The sequence below is a fragment of the Rhea pennata genome, chromosome 6 (assembly GCF_028389875.1).
Source record: "Rhea pennata isolate bPtePen1 chromosome 6, bPtePen1.pri, whole genome shotgun sequence".
NCBI classification, from domain to species: Eukaryota; Metazoa; Chordata; class Aves; order Rheiformes; family Rheidae; genus Rhea; species Rhea pennata.
Window position 1 is genome coordinate 2,210,237 of NC_084668.1, and position 9,622 is coordinate 2,219,858.

Consider the following 9,622-nt stretch of genomic DNA (forward strand, 5'->3'; position numbering starts at 1 on the left):
GGATTATTCATAGTTTAAACAGTTAAATTCCTTGTTAAATGGCAATTTTCATTCCTTAGCCAAGACACACTGACAGTGCATGTGCTCCTAGCCTGTTTTAATGCATAAGTAAAAAGGGTTCACTTAATCTACTGCCAGCTGTCTCGCTGCAAAGGGAGGTCCCAGAGAAACATACAGAATGTGTGAATGAGTGTCATTCTAAAACAACAATTCTTGTGATACGGCTTTTGCACATGTCACTTTTAGCACTTGACAAACAGCAGGATTAAAAAAAAAAAGGTAACTATTGAGGAAATAATGATGTGTAGTCCTAGGAGACCATGCCTTTTATTTGAATTTATACTTAAATCCAAGTCTTAGTTATTAGGCTGTGAGGGAATGTTAGAGTTACTGAAAGAGCAGAGATATATGGTATGTATTTGAAGTGCAGCTATTTCTTTGCTCAATCAACAGTATGCTGCCAATTTAAGTGACATTTAGATTCGAAAATACTGAGACCGTGAAAGCCCTTGCTCAGATGCTTCTAATACTGGAGACAACCCAAATCCATTGAGCTTCTCTAAATAAGGAGAATGCCCCCTTAGTTATTTTGGTCTTGGTATTGATCAACACCTGATGTGATCATTAAGTCCACTTGGGATCTAGAAATTATGTATAGTATAGTCTGTATAGGGTCTCAATCTCCTAAATGTTCTCTGGGGAAAAATAAAAGATAGTGGTCTACTACAATGCTGATGCAGGCATTAGCCTCTTTTTAAATTGCATTAGCCCTGGTAGCACATGTATGGTACTGACACGATCAGCGGACTTGCTGAGGTTGTAATAGCTCAAAGTTCATTCCCCATCTACCTAGGAGGACTCTCTCCTGCCTCCTATGAAGTTGCAGTAAATACTGGATAACAATAAGCCCTTGTAAGAACACTCCTTGGGAAATCAAAATTTTATATTTCAGTCCCTTCCAGTTCTCCTTTCTCTTAGGGCTTTTCTCTTTTGCCCAGTGAATCATACATTCTTCATTAAAAAGGCACAGTATGGCAAGGGAAGAGAGGGACAGAAAAAGTGCTGTGTCATTTTTAATAAAGAATGCAAGATTCTCCTCTGTCAGAGGAGAAAAATCAAAGAGGGACAGCCTCATGGTGCTTATGTGGGAGTAGAAGAGCAGCTTCTCTTGTCTTGCCTCTGTTCTGAGACTCTCAACTCTGTCCCCAGTCAAATCACAGCAAGCCCTGGCACCTATTAGATTATGTTGTTCACTTAAAGTTACCAGAGACAATTGATAGTAATTCTTACCATCTTCCCCCTTCCATCCATCTCCCTTTGTAAATATCAGCTAAATTTTATTAGCAGTTCTACAATGTGGATAGATTTATCTCATTCTCTTGTGTTTGATTTTAGTGTAAGTCTGTGTTGCATTTTCTGTTTAGCAATTGCATTAGTTCCATAGAGAGTTTGCAAAATGAAATAGGACACATATTGCCTTTATAGTAATAGAGCTTTGTACTCTTTGCAGATGTGCCCTTTATTTAGTATTTAGATTTGCTACATATTTCTATATTTGCTAGCAGTTTGTAACATCTATGACTTTCTAGTGCTGTTTCTCTGGATTCGAGTTAATTTTAAGACCTTGTTTGAGGAGAGACATTTATTATTAAATTCAGGCATTTGGACTATGAAATATAAATTGATTTTTTCCTGTGATTATAGTCCTATCACAATTAATAATAATTTAAAACACATACCATAGATTTATTTGCTGCTTTGTGAGTTCTGTACTATTAAGTACAAAGATTAATTGTTGTACAGAAGCCAAAAGACTAAATCCTGAGGATTCAGTCTCATGAAGAGGGATGCAAACTGAATTCTATTACTGAGCATATAATACATATTTTGTAGTTGCAAAATTTTGAATTTTGAATAAAAATCCACATAGAAAGATCTAACAATTTTGGACACTTTTAGACTCAGGACACTATAGAAATCTGTCAAAGCTACTGAAATGAACTTTCCTAGAGTTTTTTGGTGGGAGCAATATCCTTTCAACAACACAATCAAGACAGCTGAATTTTAAGACTCTCAACTCAGTCCTAGTGCAAAGTGAGTTAGAGATCATAACCAAGATGGAAAAATTGCCTGTGGCTGATATCACGGACTCAATCCTAGGGAAAAAAAATGTTTTACATCACAGTGCTGCACTCAGCCAGATCTAAATTGGTACTGGTTAAGTGAATAGAAGCTAGATTTTTGTTGAACTTTTGCAGAAACAGATGTGGCTCTCCAGACCTTCTGATGAGTTACAGGAGGGTCCACAGGATGCAATGCATGTACATTTTAATGAAAACAACTCTCTCCCAAGAAAACAGAACAAGTCTGCCAGCTATTGTAGAAATAGGTCACAGCTTTAGATATTGTGATCCAAGGCCAATAATACGCTGTTTTTCTCAAAAGGAACAAAACAGCACTGAGAACAGCTTACAAACATGTATTAATACTTTTTGAGTATTCATAATTTCCAAAACTAGTTGCTTCTCCAGCAGACAGAAAACTTACGTGAAATTCATATAGGTGTGGCATTTGGGGAACTCCATACACACACAAAACCCTAATGAAACTCAGGGACTCGCAGATGTAGAAACAGACACAAGATGAGGACATACACAGCCAATATGATGAAGAAAGATGTAAAATTTAGGAGGGTGATGCTATTGGAAATAGAGCAGACACACACAGATCAAGAATAAATAGTAACAAATAGATATTAAATTGCACAGGATTTTCAGTCAGTCATTTTTACAGCTGAGCAGCCCTGGTCATTTAAATGCAGTGTCAGTCTAGAATGATTTATCTCTGATTCTTCTTCTCAATTCCTTTGATGCCTTGGTTAAATGATTCAGATAAGCACTTTCAAAATTTGTAGCTGATAGGTTTTTAGAGATGCATGTGTTTTCTTACAAACTACATTTGGGGAAAGGACTTCCAGTGATCATTTTTTAGATAAAATAATTCATTGACAGAAGATAACATTTACAGTGATGGTGGAGGAAGAGGTTTTCCTCTCCAGTGGTTGGTTCAGAAGGTTCTGAGTTAAATACTTTAAATTATGAATTATATACAGAAATAGCCTCTTATTTTCCTTACCTAAGTTTGAAGGTGGCCTTGCTTTGAGCAGACAGTTGCACTAGACGATCTCCACAGATCCATTTGAATCAAAATTGTTCTGTGATTCTATGACTCCTTTTAACAACACTTCTTGTTTCTTACGGATTTTGTGCTTCCTAAGAGTGTTGGCATCTGCAGACAGCTTAGATGTGCCTGAACCAGTATCAAAGAACTGAAGGAAAAAAAACTTCGTCCTGCTGACCTGGGACATACCAGCCAGCTCCAGGATGTTTTGGAGTTTGACTCATGGGCTTTGTTTGTTTGCTTACTGATGTACTTTATTAGAAAATAGAGGGTATTTTCTGACAGAAAATATAAACAAATCAAGGAAGACAAGATCATCCAATTTTTAAACTAAAAACTGCATATTTTTCCGGTTGCTTTACTCCAGGATTTTTGGCTTATAAACATCATTTTCTGAGTCATAATGGCTTACTCTGCAATACATTTTGTTGTGGTTTATATCTAAGCAATAAAACACGAGCATAGTGCATTTCAAGGCAATTATAGTACCAGCTATAAATGTTAAGTTATAAGCTAAAAGTTAAGTGCCTATAACCAGTGGAGAAGTACAAAGATTGCTGAAATCTGGAGAACTGTATTTCTGTTTAGGGATATGATTTGTGGGGAAAAAAAAAAAAAAAAAAAAAAGAGAGAGAGAGAGAGAGCCTTGACTTACAGTCTACATATGAGATATTACTGATGTTGTTACAGCTTCAAAGACATTTCTGTTAGTAGTCTGTGATAGTTGATGACAGTGTTTCAAATTTATTGATTTTAGTCTTTGTTCTTTAGGATAAGAACATTCTGTGTCACATCAGGGTTTTCCTGGAGCCTTACCATAACCCTCAGCTACCTGCTGCTTTTATGGTATTATTCATAATGCCCAGTAAGGTAGATGCCTCTTCTACCACTAGGATCGGGTGATAACCTCCACTGCACTGACTTATAACGGATTGGCAGGAAGTACCCTCCAGTTCCTAGGCTCTTGCTCACATGAGATGCCTTTATATAGTGCTTTGGATTCACCATCTCTGAACACTGACAGTACTCTGTATTTGTTATCTTCACCCAGACAAACCAGACGGGCTTAGCAGTAAAACTAAGTAGAGGTTTATTAACAAGGTTTAAAGTCAGGCTTCTAGGACTTAGGAGGTTGGAAAAAAAAACAGAAAGTAAAGCATGCATGTACTTAAAAAGATACCTTCCCAGCTAACTTCAGTATTCCTCACCTATAGTTTTTCTGAGTAATCTTCCAAAGCTGCAAACGCAGAAGACCCACTGAATACAGTATCATCTACCACTCAGATGACTCCTTAGCTTGAAATTTAGTTTAGGTGATGGCAAACTAAACCATATTCCCCTTTGCTCTTTTGAGGATATATTAGTCTGGACACCTCTTTCAGGTTCTCTAGGTACTCTGTGTTTAAAGTTTGACTTTCTTCTGCTTTTTTTTTTTCCCCTTAGACTTGACAGCTCCCCTTTTCATTATTAGTGGAGTTTATATGACACACATTTTCTACACTGGTTTCCTCTGTTGTTTGCATCCTGGGAATGCACATGCAAATATAGCTTGCGGGCCTCCCTCTAGAGACTGGTTAACAGCTTATCCAACAAGAATTACTTTATTTTTAGTGCTCTATGCTTATGTTGTGTTCTCCAATTAAAGCTTTCTTCCCAGACTAAATAGCTTTCACATTTAAGACTTTCTGACTGTTACAGCATTTTTAAGATTGAACATTACAAAGTCTTGCAGATTATATATCACAAGCAACGTATATTTTATCTGTCTTGTAGTTTGCAGTGTATTTTGAGTCTTTTTTTTTTTTTTTTAATAGACACTGATTTCTAAAGGAAATAGACATACAGATCGGCTTAAGTGACAGACCCCTGAATGGTACAACAGATGCTTCCACTTCCCTGTCAAAGTACAGGATTCTTTTTTCTGACTTTCCTGAGCAAAATCTAATTGGTAGAAAAGAATGAATAGTAACAATAATGATAATTAAAAAACAGAGTAAATGAATCAAAAATGTATTAAATTATGTCCTTTTTCAATGACACAGTATTTTTTTGTCTGAGGTGTCCACTGATTTCCTCAGGAGGTTAAAAATTAAAAATAGCGCCCATGATGTCAGGAAGTCTATTCAGACAAAACCAAAGAGTCAGAGAACCCAGTGTAATCTCTGGCACTACAGATTTCCTATGTATTTTTCCATCAAACAGATGTAAGGATAGAGAGAACATCTCTCAAGTCTAACTGTCTCTTCAAGAAGGAATTGCAGGCTTGCACTTCAATGATACGCACTGCCTGGATTTCATGATGTGAACTCTGGCCTTAGCTACTTAAAATTCTGCCACTCTGTCTTGGAATCCAAAGAGTTATGTGCTATAAAAGAAATACAAAGAAATGAATAATCAATACAATATGCAAAGATCACTAATTGAAGAGGGGAACAGTGTAGAAAACTAGAGTTTTTGTCCTGGTTGCATCTTGGGGATGGGGGAGTAATGGGGAGAAGGTGCAACTTACAGTTCAGTTACCCTTCTGTCCTTCTACATAAATTCTCTATTCACAGTAACAGACTGAAGGTGAGGTACTAGTAATCTAGGAGTTGTAGAGTGTATCACTGAGAGAGAGATTATTTGCAAGAACTTGAGAGAGAACTGTACAGAAAATGACATCCTGTTTGAAAATGCCTACTAATATTGTCACAATAACAAGCAGGATAGAAGGAAACACACTTCTGATAATCTGGTAAACTTGATTTAGATTAAGTGATTGGAATGAGGCAATAATATCTAATCTTGTAGCAGTGACTACTGACATTTACAGTAAAAGCAAATAAAGTTCAACTGTTAAGTCTGAAAAAGAGGCCAAGAATTCAGACTTGCTGAAAAGAATCAAGCAGAGAAATGATGAGTCACTGGCCATGACGCTAATTTTGTCATCAATGGAGATTTGGAAACAAACATAATGAATTACACATTTAATAAAAAAATTGCCCCTTCACTACAAAAAAATCACAACTTACCTAGATGGCACATTAGACATCCGATCCACCGAAAAGCAGTACTTCAGAGAAAAATGACCCCATGAGTTATTTTGGGGTTGCACAACAGAGGAACTGGATTGGAGAGCAGAAAATTAAGCTGACATTGCTCTCCATCAATATGCTACATTCATTACCGGACAGCTTCAAAAACTGTCAAGAAACTGAAGAATTCAATTAAACAGAAATAAGATTAAAAGGAGGAAGGATTGCCCAGAAAAGTAAAATGTTGAATAACTGAATGCATAGATCTTGACTAAAGGGGAAAAGGAAGGACCTACAGCTCTGTGAAGGGTATAAAATCCTTGGCAGTACTGAATGACACATGATATTTCAACTGGATATAAATATTAACTTCTGGAAAAAGGAACAAGAAGGTGTCTCTCCAGGGCTCCTGACAATCATCTATTGAATTATATCTATTGAATTATGTGATTCAGTAATATAAAAAGAGATCATTGTTGGTTTTGGCTTTCAAATGTGTCTCTTTGAAGAAGTAAAGCAATCCTGTATTGAGAGTGGATAGATGGATCTAAGAAGTTTCTTTCGTTACCATCTCTGTCATTCTACTGCATATATCATGTAATTTATTTCCTGACTTTCCAAAATGCTGTGTTTATCAGAATTGCTCCACTGTTACTTAATCCATTTATTATGTATCCTTAGTCTTTCTCCACAGGACTTGTTCGCTGTATTTGCATTTTCATTTAGGCATTCATCTGTATGTTTCTAGTTTTTCCTTGCAAATAGTCAGTTTTTACATATTTGTGTGTCAATATGTTCAGCTATGTAGTATTTCAGAATCTGGGGTGAATAAAGAAACCACAAAACTACTGACACATGATTTCCATCCATTTAAACTGATAAAACATTTTAGTAGTACTTAAGAAATGACCAAAAGTTCAGTTCAAAGTCCAGACACTCTCCTTTTTCTGAAATTTAGAAACTCTTGAATTCCAATTTAGGCATGAAATGGGCTCTATTTCAATTCATTACAATTATCAGCTCTGACAGAAAAAAATGTCCATGTTTTTTCCGTTTGAACACTCCCTTGTATTTGCTTAGGGCTCCACTTCAGTAGAGATTTGATGAAATTCAGTCTAAGTTGTGGTATGTTTTGGATTTCCTCAGGAGTACAGAAGTGCCCTGCTCCCTTTTCCTTCATGGTGCTGAGAACAGGTGGCCTCCCCCAGGGTCACCAAGTATATTTAGGGCTGAAACCCGAGCGTGCTGGAGCCAGATTGGCTGTGCTGGCCACATGCGTAATTAGGAGCTGATGCATCAGGCTCCCTCTCACCCAGCATTGCTCAGGAGGGCAGACTGGAGAGGCTTTGCTCCTAAGGATATTTACTAGATGCTGCTGGTAAGATCATTTAATTGTACTTGGCTTTTTAAAATTCAGAATAGGATCAGGAGCTATTCCCTAATTTTGTATTTTTTTTGAGAGTACGGGTTGCTCCTTGTCCATGGAGGTCAGATGTTCTGTCTGACTGGATAGTTGGCTAGTTACTAGTAAAAGGAAAGGATCTGGAACTGTACTTTGAAAGTGCAACTAAAGGACATAATATATAAAGGTTAAAAGGACAGCTTCTATAGAGAGGTTCTTTATGTGCCTACTTTTTCACATGACTCACTGTTAGTTAATTGAATTATTATTTATTTATTTTAATAGTTAAATTCTGGTTTAACAAAACCAGTTTCTTGTAATTTTTCTCAACACACTGGCACTAAAAAGGGACAGTATTTTATGTTCCTATATTTAACTTGCATTACTAGACTTCACTTGCCTCAGAAGGAATTGCAGTTTAGCCAGCTAAACAAAACCACCCAGTCATTTGGTAGTATTAACTTACATGGCAAATATCTTTGGACTCAGGAACAGCTGTTCCAAAACCTCATCTCCTACCAACATTAGAAACAGGCTGTATTCCCTGCGGGAACATTTATGACTTTGCCTCATAGCAAAACCACTGTATTAATTAATTTGTTCAAAGGATTTCATAGTAAACTGTACTTTGTAGTTCAGAGAAAATGTACGGATTTTCATATTTTCCAGGTCTGAAGAAATACACATAAAAAAGCCACAAGAGCTAAAATAAAGCACCTGTACAGGCTAATGCTGGGAAGAGAAGATTTGCCTCATTAACCTAAGGTCACTTTAAAAATTTGTATTTTTTTCCCTACATTATGTTTTTACGTGTGAATAGATACAGTAGAATACACAGATAAAGTTCCCATTCTAACAGGAGTTTTAAAATGTAACAAAATACTATAGAGTAGTCCCAGAGAAAAGGAAAATTCTTCAAATAACTTTGTTATAATGAAATCAAATCATACTTCAACAAATATCTATGATTCTTTTTTCAATTTTCATTGAATTCCAGTATTGGGATTATAATTATCAGAATAAAATAATTCTCCAAAATTTTAATTTATATCAGTATGCTTGAAACTTGATCCAACAGTTTCCAGTAATAAACACAAACAAAATAATGTTAGATTGAAAATTTAGTTCTCTCAATTGTTCAAGTTCTGCTACTGATTAGCCAATAAAATAACAATCTTGCTAGTTACTAACTGTGACCTAAGTATACTGCGAACTTGACTAGCAGCTTTTCATTATATTCTCAGTTTTGAGCTAACACTATATATTCACCCTTTCCTCTGTTACATGACCAGTGAGTGGGTGAGAGGCAGAATACTCTGAAAATGGACGAGGAAGAATATGAGGAAGTTGTGGAGGTAAGAAAAAGATCTGAAAGCAGAAATATTTGTTTGCTGCCTGGTGAATACATTAATTACTTTAAAGAGATGTTGTGCATGAACAGAGATGTTTTCTTGCTGTTTGGTCGCTGAAATTCAGGGTATGTTTAGATATTCATTATTTGTTTCAATCAGTTAAAATATATATATATATATATATATATATATATATGTACACACACACATATATATAGTTGCTATCAGAGGAGCAAAGCCTCTCTGCTTCCTGTCATAGTCTCTCTGTTAAAGTAAGGACTGTAACCATTCCACAACACATTGCAAGGTTTTGCGGTTACGCCTCTGCTTAATTATAGCTGCAGTGGGCCTTCTCTTTTCCCTCCTGGCTTGTCCTCTGTCATCCAATCCATATTAGAGAGAAGGACTTGGGAAGCCACTTTTTGTAGTCTAGCCCACTGCAATGCAGAAATATAGTAGTTTTGTGCCACCAATGTACAGTCAAGCAATACTGTATTTTGTACAAATTGCAGAGATGGAGCTGGATTTAAACCTGTAGATGTCAACGGAATTTCATCAGGGACTAATTTGACCTCAGGTCATTTAAGCTCATAGTGCTATGCCTAATTATGTAATCTCTGCAATTTGATTAAAAGAATCCCCCAAGAACTATGGAAACTAGAGCTTACTATTAT

The 9,622-nt window shown here is 36.3% G+C and overlaps 1 long non-coding RNA gene across 1 annotated transcript; it reads left to right on the forward strand.

Annotated features, from left to right (window-relative positions):
* Positions 1-7,520: 7,520 nt before the first annotated feature.
* On the forward strand, positions 7,521-9,098 carry LOC134142267 (uncharacterized). Its single transcript, XR_009958810.1, has 3 exons — positions 7,521-7,572; positions 8,266-8,361; positions 8,889-9,098. It is a non-coding gene; the product is annotated as an uncharacterized LOC134142267 (long non-coding RNA).
* The last annotated feature ends 524 nt before the right edge of the window (positions 9,099-9,622 follow it).